Source organism: Varroa destructor, unplaced genomic scaffold, assembly GCF_002443255.2.
Source record: "Varroa destructor unplaced genomic scaffold, Vdes_3.0 BEIS01000005.1, whole genome shotgun sequence".
NCBI lineage: Eukaryota > Metazoa > Arthropoda > Arachnida > Mesostigmata > Varroidae > Varroa > Varroa destructor.
This window is the reverse complement of record NW_019211458.1, coordinates 32,801,872-32,818,258: the sequence shown is the minus strand read 5'-3', so window position 1 is coordinate 32,818,258 and position 16,387 is coordinate 32,801,872. Positions and strand designations below refer to the sequence as shown.

The 16,387-nt window shown below is 41.9% G+C and overlaps 1 protein-coding gene and 1 long non-coding RNA gene across 4 annotated transcripts in view; one reads left to right on the top strand and one right to left on the bottom strand.

Annotated features, from left to right (window-relative positions):
* LOC147755583 (uncharacterized) overlaps positions 1 to 9,380 on the bottom strand; it is a 33,892-nt gene extending 24,512 nt beyond the window's left edge. The window contains exon 1 of the long non-coding RNA XR_015328942.1: positions 8,759 to 9,380. This is a non-coding gene — a long non-coding RNA (uncharacterized LOC147755583). The remainder of the gene's footprint in view (positions 1 to 8,758) is intronic.
* LOC111252104 (uncharacterized) overlaps positions 1 to 16,387 on the top strand; it is a 126,623-nt gene that overhangs the window by 16,770 nt on the left and 93,466 nt on the right. The gene's annotated exons all lie outside the window — the stretch shown is intronic.

Sequence of the window (16,387 nt, the reverse complement as noted above, 5' to 3'; positions counted from 1 at the left end):
AACCCGCACGCTAGAATCGAACCTGGTCAATTATGTACCAGAATGCCTTGTTGGTTTTGGCTAGACAATTTTGTTTTGTATGTTTATTATTCCACAATGTCGCTTTTTGTACCCTTAATTTCATTTGAGTATCCGCAATTTAACAATAACGTCATAAGGCGTTTCCACACAATGAACCATTTACTAACTGAAGTACGTCTCTTCTTATTGTACTAAATGTGCCATAGTATATATCTATATATGCTAGCTATGTTTTCTGCTGCACAGGAGCGTTTGTCCCAAAGTGGTTCACCGCTCCGCGATATATCGCATCGGCTCGGATGCCCTCATTTACCCGAAATAAATGAAAATTCCTCGACAATAAAGTCGAGGTCAGCATTGCTACATGAAATGGCTTGTACCAAGGCAGGTAGCTGAGTACTCCTGAAATTCGAAACGCCTCGTCGACAAATTACTTCGATGAGGCATCGTCGTATGCACACCTACACACGAATGATCCGGGGCATAGTCATCCTGTGCCACCGAACTTAAACTGGTCTTCCTGTTTCGATTGACGAACGTTCTTTTTCATATTCAGTATTATCATTATCGCTCGCGATATTTATTATTATCATAGATTGGTTGTGTAGGTTTTAGGCTAGCCTGTTTAGCTGAGGTTTTAGGATAGCCGAGACAACAGGATGATTTCTAGAATTTTAGGTTATGCGTACTATGCTTATACGCCTGAACTAATTGACATCCGACATGACGAATCATCTCTTCTTTACGACCCGTGTCTCCAGTAGCCATGAGGAAAAGGGATGCATCTGGGTCGTTTCAGCGTTCACGCATAACAAGACACATCGTGAAACCACGACAGTTCGAGACTCAACTTGCTTGGCAATGCTACTGAAGTTGTCTACTTGTAAATTGAGGTTATCCCTGATCACTGCCGTTGGACTTCTATGAAACCAATTGTTCAGAGATAGAAACATGCTGTGAATATTGATAGACGTCTGTTGCCAATACGTATATAACATCCGATAAGAAAGATTCTTTGATCCGCTTGATTGGGCTTAACCCTAATCTAACGCTGAAATGTTACATGAAAATTTCGACGCAACGCTTAACAAAACAAACTAATGCTACGAGCCATATAATAGCAGTAATTATCATAATACACAATACGTCATTATAAATATAGCAATGAAATTTTAGAATAGTTTGTTAACGCTAAGACAGTTTTGTCAGTGAAAATTGACCAAACACAGGAGTGCTATAGCGAATTATTTTTATTATGAGCTTTATCGAAAAAAATCGTTTGTACTGCCCAAAATAGGGTATTTTTTTGCTCAATACATACCAAGTAACTCGATTCAGATGACAGGCTAAAGAACTGTTTCTGTGTAGAAAAGGTCTGGAGGCGCAAATGCTTTGCTTTGGTGACTGTTTAATCTGTTTCTACTGTTAGATTGTTTCAAGGTAGGCCTCCATCGACAGAGCTAGATTACCATATCTGACGGTGCAGCGAAGCGGCAAAAATGTAAATTTTCGATATTCTGGAACAAAATTACTGATTTTTGTTGTAGCTGCCGATGCAACAGACACGCCAGAAAACGCATTTAATGAATATATTGCTTTAAAAAAATGTTGAACATTTTGACGAACTAAACTTTGGACGAATGCAAGGCCGCACTGATCTACTAAAATCTAGCTGTTTGTATATGAGACGAAGAAGTCAAATAGATACTAGGCGGCTATAATTTTTTTAATTCTTCATTTTAAAGTGCAGTTGATCATGACTACGCTTTTTTCCAGGACACAGGCCTGATTAAGAACACATAAGCTTCGGTGCATCACTAGTAACTGCAAAATAATTATAAATACGTCATCGCTTGTGTTGTCGCAGGTCCAAAAGGCAAAGCAAATCTCCTTCACTCGATGTTCGGGGACTCGGGTCGATATCCGTGTTGATCCAGTAACTCTATGTTAGATAGAATTTATTATTATTTTGAACGATAGCTGGAAATAAAACTTCAGTGTTTCCAAGCGCAAGTATAATTTCCAATCTGCTTAGCTTCTATTTCGCTTCCTAGTCCAAGATTCGTGAAGCCATCGTCAGAGTCAGGGCGTGAGGCCGACAAGGAGCAATAAGGAACCTTATTCCAATATAAAGTCACGCGGCCCATATTTAGTCTGTGTCTACTTCTATCGAGTTCATTGACCTTAATATTACGCAATTGTCATTTATGAGATGGCCAGAGCGAGAAAAGAGCATGACAGATATAGACCATGCAGTGATAACCGTGTCCCTACTTGAAAGGGGCGGCCGGGGAGAAAAAAACCGGGGAAATTCATGCTGCATGACTAGTCAAGTTCGTGGAAAGAAATCTAATAGAAAATGGAGCCAGCGACAACTGCGCTGTTCCTTTCCTAGAACAAACAGAAACACCCGGAAGAATAGACGATCCCCCACGACTAAAAGCACCGTCGTTCGCTGGCTGGCCTATCGATGTCTTCAGCGTTAATCCAGCTGGATTTCCTCCTTTTATCCGTGTACGATTTTCCATAGCTGAGCAGTAACTTCACAAAATCATGATTTTTTTTATCAATGAATAAAACAAGTTACTCGATGTATGCGCTGAAAAGCTTACTAAGTAGACACATCTACTTTACGCCTACATACTTCCATAATTCCCAAGGCCGTTATTGAAAACCAAATACATTTTCCTAGAATAGCTAAATTTACGTATTTAATAGAAAATGCTTAGTTCTTTTTGAAATGCAATTTTCCAAATTGGAACTAAAGTTAATAAGTGAATCATTTATGTGGGACCTTCACTGCATATTAATATGGAGAGTCTTAGTATGAAGCTGTACCTGTACGGCCATTAGCGTTAAACAGTTTTTCCGTTTACGAAGGTAATCGTCAAGGCGGCCAATGTAGAATTAACGGAACATCTGTCGGAGTCAGTCGGATGCCGTTAAGAAGCAATGGTTGCCTTTTCTCTTGAATAAAGCCGATGCAGCTAAATTGTAGGAACTTGTCGTTGGTGTGACTGGGTTAAAAAGCTTACGTATCAATTTACCATCTAGGATAAGCTAGAGTTCAGAAAAATAAGCTGAGAAGTGATAGGCGGCGCCATTAACGGAGATTACGGCAATCAACCGAACAAATTGCCCTTACGATACCTTCTGTGCTACGCGTACACGCACGTATCACCATCGAAGTGCAACCTATCTGCTTGAATTGGCTGGAAGATTTTCGTTTCTGGAGTTAGAATCGATTCTGAAATAGCCTCTGTGTATCAGCTCTGCGCAGTTTTAGTGATCTCTAATTTGCGGACGTCTCGTCGCATCAGTCACCAGCGGCGTTGACTGCGACCCTACAACGACACAACAGTAACAATAGTTAACAAATAAGGGGTGCCACAACAAAATAGCCGCTGTTGCTTTTGGTGGGTCCTTCAGATGCCGTTCGACGGCTTAAATTATGACGCTTTCTGAATTTCTGCGGTCGAGTATTTACAATTGGGCTTACTTTTATCTTGTTTGACGACAGTTGCAGCGCTGTCTTCTTCGCAATGCTCACGATGATGTTAGAACGATTTTATATTTCGCTAAACCGAGCGATTGTTCATGTGGAAAAAATGCTATTTGCTGTTGCTTCTGGTCCGTCGCACGCCACGTACTTACGTGCCAACTGCGTGCTTAATTTCAAGCGAATAGCATTTATAGACCTATACTAACTTGAAGGAATAACAGGTGACGAATATGCATTCGGATCAGCTCCAGGTTCTAAAGGCACGAACGAACAATTGGTGAGCAATTCTGCGGGCCATTTAACCAGCTATGAAGTCAAAGAAAAACGGAGTGAAGGAGAAAGCTAATGGCAGATCTGCGATGCCCGTCATCCCAAACGACAAGTCAGAGGATCACTCAACGACCACACCTACGGTTCACTCAAACAGGAACAGTATAAGCGTATATTTGACGCTGACTTAAACTGCACAATCATGCAGATAAACAGCTAGACATGTTAGCTAATCATATGGCTTGCGGTCCCATTTTGGAGCAGTTATACCGACCGTCTAACAAGAAACGTTTTGATTAATCTTTTATCAAGTATAAAATATTTATCTAGCTTATGATTTGGTGAGGTCGGTATTTTTCCAATCGCCGACTCTTAATAAGCGCATCCTTCCGTGTAGAAACTCTACATTAATTGTAGACTCTATGTTACTGCTGTGTGTTCGTTTAGTTATTTTACGGCCCCGGAAAGCACCGTCTACAACAATTGCCTTAAACGCTGTCAGTGCGGCGTGTGACTAGCAGTAATATAGTTTCTGTAGTTTCTTAAACACGCCTTTTGCATAAGTTACTCTTGGAAGTTCCTATGGGCATTGGTTCAGTGGGATGCCTTCGAATACTCTGAACATTGGTTGTAGGAGGTTGCAAACGTACGTCTACATGGCGTTCATAGATATTGTTTCGTTGAGCCAAAAATAATACGACCAACGTTTAATTGAGTATCGTCTGTCGTTATTAAGAAAGCATTTTTAATGACTAAAACTTAGATGATTTTCTTTTTCTTGCAAATTGGTTTTAAACAAAGTTAAGCGACTACTAATAGCGTTGTCCGGCACACAACAGCTGCAGCTGTAGCGTGGCATCACATAGGTACTACTGCACTACTTCGAATATTTCTGCCGTTTTCAATGTTCCTACTGTAAATATTGTTTGCAGCCTTTATACAATGATCTGGTCGGCGCTGTATCGAGGTGTATATACAGGGTTGTAATGGACTATGGTGCCGTGGGGGCCCCTAAAGTGGTAGTGGCAGTAGAAGTCCCACTTAAGCCAGACGTGCACTTCGATGTTTGATCGCTTGGTTTCGTTTGTTGGTTAGCTCGTCGGAGAGTTTCGGACGGTGTTTTGATGCCGTCTCAGCCGTCACTGATGATTAGAACTGATAGACGTCGACATGCTGGTAATAGTCGTAATAGTTAGGGGAGCAAAAACGTGTGGTGCTTGGCTAATTTTTGTTCATCATTGCTAGCACGCTGCGTTTGTTGTTGCTTCCACTGTTATAGGCGACAACAGGCTTAGTATAGCTTTACAACGACGGCGGGTGGGGATATGAGATGAGAGGGACACGGACGAAAGGGTCGACACGTATAGCGACGTCAGCAACCGGAAAAGGAAGGAAGCTATTTTTTTCGACGATAGACGAATAAGGTAGATATCATCAGGACATCATGCGTCACAGAAATATCATCGCGCCGGACCGACGACTTCGCCTCACTCTAATGCTAGAGGCTTACTGAGATGGACAAAAGATCTCACAATGACTCGGTTTGTCTCCTTGTTCTGTTGCAATAACAGGAGCATCGGTATGTTATAGATTCAGCATGTTTCGAAAAACAGATGTTTTTGTTTCTATTACATATTCATTATTGACTGTAAATCATATTAAACAATTCTTGTTAACAATTGGAATTTATCTGTTAAAGATGTCAGTTCAATATAACTTTATATTCGGAGGCATAGGCAACAGCTTGAGCCCTCACTGTATCATCCCTCGCAAACAAGTCCTCCAGATAGCACTCGTGGCATTATGATGAATACAATGGCACCGTTTCATCGGCTAGCACCATAATATAAGTGCTTGCTGCGTATCCTACGAGCAAGCAGATCTCGGGATTACCGGATTTCTTAAAAACAAAAAAAAAAAACAATTTGCCCACAAGCGCTTCGGAACAAACGGAGTAACACGTACTTTGTACCACCAAGACGAGCAAGCTCAAATTGAGTCACACTTGGAATGGTCGGAATACATGATCTTGACCTGGACTCGTGCTGCTTCTTCTTCCAGTTTTGAGTGAAGTTATTCATCGAATGTGGTCTATCCTGCTAGGATTCCTTAGTTTATTCCAAGGATCTTCAAGGGCATGCTTCCAAAACGGTTAGAATATAGAGTTTTTTTACACCCAATCTGTGGTGTGGCGACGTAAGGGCAGAGCAAGATGAGCGAATACGATTTCGACAACAAACATGAACTCTCTTGTTGTGACTTTTTCTTTCGAAAATAATAACGTCCGCCAAATGACTCCTTCACAATCGCAGTAATAATAATAATAATAGTTGTCTTAGACGTCAGTGACTCTGTTCATGAGGAAGTCGGATGTTGAATCACCCTGTTGTTTCTCTTCCTCGTTCTTTGCAAGCACATCCTATTTTTTTTTTACACGTTCTAGCTTTAAGGCCCTATGTGGGGTCAAGTACAAACGGCTGACCAATCTATCGTTTTCTATATCCAGTCTATCTAACTACCAAAGGGTTTCATGGATCGGCTACGAAGAGGCGTAAATAAGGCCGGTGAAAGCAATCATCATTCGTGTTAAGTTGGCTGGACCTGCAAAGATAGCATATCCACATATCGAACTGACCATTTACGCTTGATATCTTACAGGTGAGACTTTGTCAACTTTGTTGATTAAGCTTGTTAATCAGAGGTTTTTCATTCGAAAGGCTATGACGTTTGGATGTTGTTGGTATCAACATACATTCTCTAAAGAACGGCGTGAAACCAGCCATATTATTAGCACTAGGTACTGGAACAGTGTGAGTGGATAGATCCATTAAATTTCCAGTATCTAGTAGAAAATAATAATCGATCTCAGTAACTCATTGATCTGTTGGCAATCTTGATTCGGATCTCTATTTGGAACAGTAGTGATCGAGCACTTTAACACCCGGACATAACGAGCTTCACTCGTGTGCTCTGAATTGTAACATCCAGCATTTCGTCATTGTGCAGAACTAATCTTCATTAACATTGGCTGTCTGAATTTGTAGTGGGTGGGCGTATACGACTGTGGCTATGGGACAATGGCTCTAGATCTGATGCAAATATATCTAATATCTCTAATAATTCTAGTCCGATGCTATCTCTCGATTGACCGTATTATACTGAAGATCGATCTTTTCACTCATTGTCACAATTTCGGTTCTTCTTAATTGACGTCGCAAATCAGGACAAACGTTCACAGCTATGTCTAGACATGTAGCAGTCATAAGATTCGATTTCTTTCAGGAATATGGGGCAATATATCACGAAAAAAAAAATGTCTCCCGTTTGTAGCATGGGGACATGTTCTATCATGGTGAAATAAAAAAGAATCTTAAATTTAACATTGTATAGGTTAAAAATGTAACGATTTAATTCTCGATTTGCGATAATTCTCGAAAAATAAATAATAATAATAAAATGGCAACTGTAGTCTCGGAATAGCCATAATTAACTGCCAAACCATGATATTATTGTACCTTCAATAACTAAATGAGCGATGAAAAATATAAAGATAAAAAATATTTTTAGGCGTATTTAAACATTTTAGGTTTTACCTCCAGTATTGCCATTGGGTACTGCTTCAGTACGGCTGGTCCTTAGTACGCCGATCAGTTCAATGCCGCGTGATAAAAGGGTACTTAATTATTTAACGCATACGTTTAATCAACACTATCATTCACTATCGATGTCACGGACAAACTGAAACTTTATCATAGGGTGCCAATAATCGCATTGCCACCAATCATTACTAGCAAGTCATCTGGTGAGTACTACAACACAAAAGTTTGTCTGTTCCTGTGAGAAAAGGAACGTTTAGCATCTAAGTTTCCGGCCGTCACATGAAATCTTTTTCATCGATGTGGGAACTTTATTATTGGCTGTGTTCGTCAGTATCGTTTCTACGTATCAGGGCAGCCAATCCGTAGCATACTACTGACCGCGTCTATTTTAAGCTCGGGTCTTTGATGGCATTGTCCTCCCTATACGGGCTTGTCTACGTTTAGATCGTTGCGCTTGTATCAACAAGTATAGCACAGAGTGTTATACTGTGCCGTACTTCCATGTCCTAATTCTTGAAGAGTGACTAATTTTGCGATGCGGCGACTCTACTTCTGGAGATCCATTAATATGTATTTGCCACCCAGAACGTTAAGGGAAGACATGGCCCTACTTGGAGTCACAAAACCAGTAACAGCATCCGATTTCGTCTCTCTTTCCGTTTTAATAAAAAAAAATAATAATTTTATATCAAACTAATTCTACTCTCAACAGTCGAAGTTTCACCTTGAAGCCAATACAGAGTCGCTACTTAACGCTCAGCGCCGTTGCTATATCCGATATGTTCAGGTTGCTGAGGTCGAAGAAACATTTTATTGACTGCGAGATACAAAAGCCTCTTTGTCAACAAAGGGAAATGCCGCCAGATGGCATTTCTGTACGGGAAATCAAGTGATTGCTTATATGTCGATGTGGTCTGCCTCGACGATTGACACCTCTTCATACGAATGCCCATCGGTCTCTGCTTGAGCCTTATCGATTCCTCGTTACCGGCCGAATTAACGTCTTCTATTTTCACTATAGCCACTATTGAATCTGATTAAACAGCTATCGAATTTAGTTAACTCCGTTAAAAAGCTACATGCTTTTATGCTTTTCTCGTTATGGTATCTAGAAGGACAAGCACCTGTGAACGTTCAGACTATGCAACACGCGCGTGATTCGGCCCGAATTTCATTAGGCAAAGCCATCTTGAAAATTTGGTTGGCTCGGCTTCGACAATAAACCACCGTCGTCTGTGTATCCTGATTCGTACGTTAATTTCGTAATAGATCTGACGCCATCTTACCGATATTGCTTCAAGCGGCCACTTGATATTCTGTATAAAGAACTTCCTACCTAGTTTCTAGCTCCGAAATAAACTCTTACATTTCGTGTTGTTTACTATTAGAATGCTCCAATTTCGGCGAGGTTTAATGCTAATGGAAGCGCTTTCATTTGACTTCAAAACAATTTCGGATCACCCTGTGCACTGCCGTAGCGAAAGAGCGCTTTGCTCTAGCAGCCGAATGAATATGGTCTCACAAGTACAGACGGTCTAATAGTGTCGAGGAAGGCGTCGAAAACGCGCCGACGACAGAGTTTATGAACATAGAGGCAACGCATTCATCACAAGCAGCAGTATCATGGCCATCTTGATCACGCCAAAACAAAAGCTTGAACGAAAGCGTTGTTATTGTGATCGTTGGGCGGCAGCAGAGCCCTGCAGGCGCTCGCTCGTTCTTTCCCTCTCTCCCTTCCTTCCTTCCCGATCGTTCTATCTCGTATCGTTCTGGGGCTGGGCTGGTGCCCTAGCTGCCGATGGTGGTGCTGCTGCTGCTCGAGGATCTGTTCAAGACTTCTATCGGCATTGTGCCGGTTGGTTGGTTGGTGTGCATCTTTTTCGAGCTCCTTCTCAGCAGATCTAAGGTGCTTCTCGGCGGTACTTGTTATAGACGCTGTGTGTCTGCGCGTGGATCTGCACTCTTATGTGCCATCTGGATCCCTTCAGAGGCCTCGACGCATCTAAGAGGATTGATTCAGTTGCTGCTGCCGCTACTGCTGCTGTTGATGCTGTGAAACAAACGCCAAAGCAGGAGAGAGCCCCGCGTAACAGGGAGAGAGAGATCGAGAGAATGGAGAGGGGGAGAAACCGCGTAAGGAAGAGAAAGCAGCTATCGTCGTCGTTGTTTTCGTTGTTATCGTTTCCCGAACAAATCAGCCCTCTATACATCTCTCGATCTATTACATTTCCGCGCGTTTTCTCTCTGTATTTACGCCCATTGGATCTCAGTGGTTCGCGGCTTCTACCTCTTCTTTTGTACGGCAGCGACGGCAAGGACGACGGCACTGCTGCGGATAACGCCGATTGTAGTAATGCTCTGTTGATAATGATGATGACGATGGCAATGATTATCGAGATGACTACGGTGATGAACGAGGCGATGGATGATGATGATGATACCGGTGGCTGTGATGGCATTTTTCTTATACCCACACAGGGAACCCTGCTGGAGATATTCTAGCGTAGACTAGCGAATTAGCGCGACAACGAAAAGAAAAAAAGCTTTCGAACATTTCTGCCATCTGCTATTAGCTAAAACACCAGAGGATAGAGATCAATACACCCGTCACCTCATAATAGACTCATGACAATGAGTTGAATCAATGATATGTAAACGAGAAAAGTTCGACTCTTCACCCTACTTGCTACCAAGCAAGCAAGATCTTTACATTTCCATGTATAGGGTTATGTTCGCAAGCGAAACCTGGCGGTGACCCACATGCTGCATAGATGGAATCAAATTGATAGTAATTTCATTGGCAGCGCTTGAAGCGCTGCGACCGCCGATTACATGTGTAACACTTTCTAGAATTAGCATCGCGGAGAGGCAGAAACCATTCCTGATCAACGAGTTTCGTAATGTTTGCTTGTGATTAATAAGATCATGTGATGTAATAGGGCAGTTGATCTGTGTAGGGGCCTCGAAATAACTAATCAGAACCTCTGAGTAGCATAAGGGCCACTGTTGGGTCGTTCGAAGGCAACCTAAACGACATAAGAATCTGTCTAAGACCCATCGGGGTTTAGTCATGGCCGTGGCCAGCTCCTAATTGAGCGGAACCAACAAATAAAGTATGATCAATAGCGAGCTTCGGTTTGCTATGTAGAACGTTATACATTTAATAGATATAAGTATTACACATACCCACTTCGTGAATGCGTTCCCTTGGAGTTATCGATTCGCTACTCTTCGTTAGGCTAAGCTTCACTGCTACGGTTTTTAGTGTGGCAAGGTGTCAACAAACGGGCCTCAGACACCTCGATATCGAGCTACATACTAATCGCATAGAGGAAGCATTGAAGACCTGCTGAAAAAGGGGGGAGGGGGGCTAGCGTGAAACATTTTGCTGTATACCGGGAGAAGATGGAGGTATGGATCAAGGGTGTACAAGGCATGCCTTTGTTGGGATTAATATACGAATACACGATGGCTCACGACGTAACGCGAACATATTTTTCCTTCTATAGAGGAGAGTAGGCCGATCTTGTAACACGAGGAAGAGCCCTGCCTGACGGAGTACGTTAATTCTCGTAGCGGAAAAACTAATATCATATCCTACTACGATATTGCCGTTGTCCTCGGGGAGCTTGTCAGACAAAATTTAAATATTTTATTAACAACAGTAAGTTCTACTATTCATAGCCAACGAGCGACAAGATACTTATTGCATTCATAGCAGTACCGGGGTAGCAAGGCATTATGTGACGAGCCTTGAAAGCCTGTGCTTATGCCTAGCATTATTCTATTATAGTCGCTCGTCTTCTTTTTTAGTTATTCGAAACTGGGAGCACATTGACTGAAACATTTCTTCAATAGATAGCTAGATATAACGGATTTCCTGGATCAACTAGAGTAACGTGTCTCGAAATAACGGCGTCAGGTCTAGCGATTATAAACGTCCCGGAACAAAATAAGAATTCAGCTTAGCGCGATAGATAAATGTAACGGGGCGGCGGCTCCTTTTTATTTATTTGGACAGAGAGATTGGCCTTTTGGAACCTGTAAATATTTTTGTTTCCTTGTGACCCATCTTCACGCATGCGATCATCGAGTCTTGTCACGAATCACTGCTTGTTTGTGTTGAGAATTGTTATTTCATAGAATAAAATGATCAGTACAATGTCAATAATGTACGCGAAAAAAAAAAGGTTTTTCTCAACCCAAATGTCTGCATGCATAAATATGTGTGGCAGCATTATTTAAGTGCTGGACTGCGCACAGGTCACGAATGCATATTGGATACTGTTCGTAGAAGCTGGCAGAGAATGGTGTTTTATGACTGAGATGAGTCGAAGGATTGAGGTCATCGACTTCGTCTACAAAAACGGTTTGTTCCAGGACGCAGTGTCTATGATGATGTCGTATACTACAAGGTAGGCGTTGTATCTTTAAAAATGTTATTTCAGCAAAAATTTCAAGCAGGCGGAGCTGTAGCTTTGCGCCGCACCGTTGTGCTCATGAAGGCTTCAGGCACAGAAAGTCGTTAACATATTAGCTGGGGACATGCTAGGGAAACCGAGTACCTCGATCGGAGCAGTTGGATAGATTGCATAGTAGTACACTGCGCGTGTTTGGTGCAATCTTTTCGTGCTGTAATTATCTGGGGCCAACAGACCTAATGACATGGCATGGCAATCATATAAACAACTATTGCTCGTAATAATTCCTTATCTTGCTTAATTGTTGACTTTTCGTTAATTTTTTATTTTCTTTATTATTATTGTTGCTAGTCATCTTTGGCAACGCCTAGATTGGAACCAGTATGGTAGCACGCTTGTTACTTTTGGTTACTATGGTAACGCAATCCAAAAAAATTTGCATTGACCATCTAAGTCACGGCATTCTTTTGCGTAATTTTCGAAATTTCAGTCAGCCCAGAAGCTCAACCCGATGAACCATATGGCCCAGCGTTGGACGGTTGCTCATATTATAAAAGCAGCACGTTCAGGACACCAAATACATCGAGAATAAATGATTTTCTAGATTTCCCCCTGTAGTCAAACATACCTTCATACCTTTGAAGTTTCACCATACCTAAACTAGATCGTCACTTGTTATTTGAAAATATCACAGACTTAGTACGTAAACGTCTAGTGCCCGATGTTCCTTCGTTGTGGTGCCCTAAGTAGCTAGCGGGACCGAGCCATCCCATACCGCAGACCCATATTGTACTGGCCAATTGAACTTGTGCCACTGATACCATCAATATTCCAAAAATCAGCACTGATTCCCTTTTAGCTTCCCTAGGCGAAAGTTAACACGTATTTGCTTGAGATGGTCTCATTCGAAAATAACGTATAGACGTTTTTCAGTCTTCTTCTCTAATCTTGCGTTGACCGTCATTTTCATATTAACTAGGTTTCATCATTATGTTTGGTGCGAGTTTGATCTCTTTCTGTAAAACGTGTTTTCTTCCATGATTATTACCAACATAACAGGCAAGAATGGTTAAACATCACAGAAGATCCGCCTCTATTCCATCCGCCTTGTCGTCCTCCCCTTGAAGCATAACAATGAAAAAGCACTTTTGTCCGCTTATTTCGCAGCAGCAGCAGCAGCAGCAGCAATAGCGGCAATAGGACAAGATGAGGGACTTAAGCCTAGAATGTGACCATGACTACGAAACTGGTTGGCCTCCTAGCGCCTCTGTGGCACATGTGGCCCGTTCTGTGAACACCAGCTTTTTTTTGACTGTCCTAGTTTTGATTACTGAACCAAACTGGATTTTGCTTACCTGACTAAAGTCGTCTGTGCAACTCTATCGTGCAACATGCATGTTTAAAAGAAGTACACATGCCTATTGATTCAACATGGCCTGATTATACCTTGTATGAATCATTGCCGAGACAAGCTGTATGTTATAGATCCCGGTGGGCTTGTATGAACGTAAGTGTACTTTTTGACCTGAGTTAAAGAATAGAAAAAATTACCCTTTTCCATATTCTCTCCATATTCAAGATCCACGAGTTGTTTCGAATATTCGCTGAGTTAAAGAAAGCTTTGGTTTACTTCGTTGTTTCAGTGCGTCCCACCAAATTAGATGGATGAGTGGAGAACATGGTAATACTCTATCTTATCGATAGTCATACGATAATCGGTGTTAATACTGCGTGCAAGCAGCACGATCGCTATCAGGATCATTTTTCATTGACTTTTAATGCAACATTGTTCCATGTTCCCTTTTCGGTATGGTCCGCAGTATCGTAAAGCAGTTAGAAATTATTTAGAAAGGAAATTAGCATCCCTATTATTAGTTGTATCGCTTGCTATCTTTCTGCTAGACTAGATGTTACAACTAATCTTTTCAATAGAGAGCACAGCGTTGACAAACGGAAGGCGTGTCTTCTCAATGAACTGGAACATCAGGAGAACGACTGCTATTCAGGATAATGAGTAGCTACAAAGGCTAATTTATTCTTGTCGTTTGTGCTTTTTGCGCAAATGTTGCTTGACCTAGTCAAGCACAACCAGAGCACAAATTCGGCCGTTGTTGCTCTGGGCGGACTGCACGAATAACACAAAAAAAAAACTAGAAAAGTCTTCAACGTTATACACATTTAACCAAGAGCATTTTAGGAAAATTTTAAAAAAATCCAAGTTACATGAACAGCATGGCTACGTTTTGCCTAAAATTTAGGCTGATAGCAAGTCTAAGGTTAGGAGTCTTTAATATATATATATATATATATATATTTTTTTTTTTAGATAAAACAGTTGGTTTAGTAAACATGTTTGCATTTGCAAAGAGCCGTCATTCTTGATGGTTAGGTTTACCGAATGTAGCCACTATCCATCAGAATTGCATCTTTAATTTCGGATCACTCGATTTCAATAATTTTAATATATTCTTTCTTTAATCCGCAAACGACATCTTCACAGCTATTGTGAGTAAAACGATACTGGTGGGTTTAGAATTATTAAAATGTCACTCAAAAACATTACATGCAAAAAATGAATGGAATAGTTTTTCAGCTGATGGTAGGCCAACAAGGCACAGGAAGGTCAATAAAAAAAATACAAAACGATTAACAATTAAGGCTTATCTGAACAATCCCATCGGCAATTTATATTCTCCCTTAGGAAATATAAATTTCTGCAGCAAAAACTTAGGTGTATCAGAAATGGTTATTTTATTTGTTTTTATCGAATCTTTGAGTCCTCTAAATCAAAATTTGATTGAAGATCGTTGGGTCTGTCTCACGAAAATCTTACGTAGAGGACAATTTTTCTTTCAGCAAAGGGATTTTTAGCGAGAAGCTGCATGAACATAGTAATAATGTATACCGTCGATTTTCGGCAAAAAAAGAAAGTTTTTAATTTTGGTGGGAGTCCATCGAGCGCGCAAAAAATGCTACTATTGTTATAAGTGATCTTCAGTCGATTTCCATATAATGACGTACTGACGTTCACCATGATGAGTTTGTGGTTCTGTTCTCGAAAACACTGGCGTTTGTCTGGTGGCGGATGAACTCAAACCCTGTGCGACAAATGGCCCGTTAAAGCTTTCCTCAAATTGAACGTACCACTCTCTTTTAGATAGATAACAGAAACTACTCTGCGAATTTAATTACATTCAGCGTACCTATGGAATAAAACACGACTGCGCTGAATATCTGTCGATCAGGGGGTTTGCTTTTATTTTTTAACAAACGTACTGGCGGGTTACTGATTAACGAATGACTTCCTATGTAAAGCGATCGACCTTTTTATGTCAAGTATGATAGTTCATGTACGCTGTATTGCAAGCGTTAGCTACCTGAGTAGTGTAAATGGGCATTTGTGTACATGTGCTGATTACATTGTACATTTTTACATCGTTAGATGTAAATAACTAATTCCTCGTTACGGCTGTGGCCGTTCTTTCTTTTCGCCACAACTTTCTGTGCGCGCTCGTTAATTTGGCTACGAGGATAGGTCGAGCGGATGACTGCCAGAGTACAACAGTTCGACCATGTGAGAGGTTTTCCCGAGCTGTTTTTATGGATCGCACATGATCACTGTCGGCTAAACAAGAAAAAGAGTCGCAAGTTCGGCGCCCTCCAGCGGCTTCTGCAGTCTCCATTCGTCTGAGCTGCTCAAGCTACCATATGAACTGCTGGCGTCTACTTGGCTTTGACGCCATTCCGAACAACCGCGACAAGCCCCCCAAACAGAGTAGAAGAAAACTCTCATTGTGAGCTGACCCGCCTGGCACCTCATACGGCAGTACCATATGGTATCTTTGAAAGCTCACCGTGCCCTTCTGTATGCTTTGTTACTTCTGTACAAATGCACGCCAGACTCTCCACTGCCAGCTGACCGTGCATATAGTAGCGTACGGGCCAATGGTTTCGAGTTAGTGTGGAGCCCTAGTAGTCGAAAGGGCGCTCTCGCCAGAAAGATATCCCCAGCCGGCAGCGGCAATATTCTGTGCGTGTGAGTTTATCTGCGATTCTTCGACTCCGTATATCGCTTCTGCAGGCGATTTGCTTGTGGGCCAGACAGCAGCCGGCACAGGTGATTGTATTATTGTGCGGAGATGTGGGCAGATGCTCGTGCTCGACTACATGTGGAGAGGCTCGTGCCGTCCTTTGCCTACCTAGCTAGCTAGGTATCGACGGCCTCCACGCTTCCGATCAACAGCTACCACCGCCTCATCAATGAATAGTCGAAGCAGACGTTTCTCTTTCGTTTGCTGGCATGTTATAGCAGTCATATAGCAACAGCGGCACGAGCAGGGGTAGTTTTGGCTGACGCTCATGCATTTAGTGCGCGATGTTCGCCACGCGTCGTTCGAGAGCTCCACCGTAGAAGGGGGGGGGGGAGGTTGGATTGGTGCTGAATTGTGGGGTGAAGAGAGAAGCATGGGCCTCCACAATTGGAGCTGTGTCCTACGGATAATATTCAGATTCTATCATTTATCAGTAGACGGAAGACGCGACGACGACTACTTTGCTAGATAGTCGTCCATGTG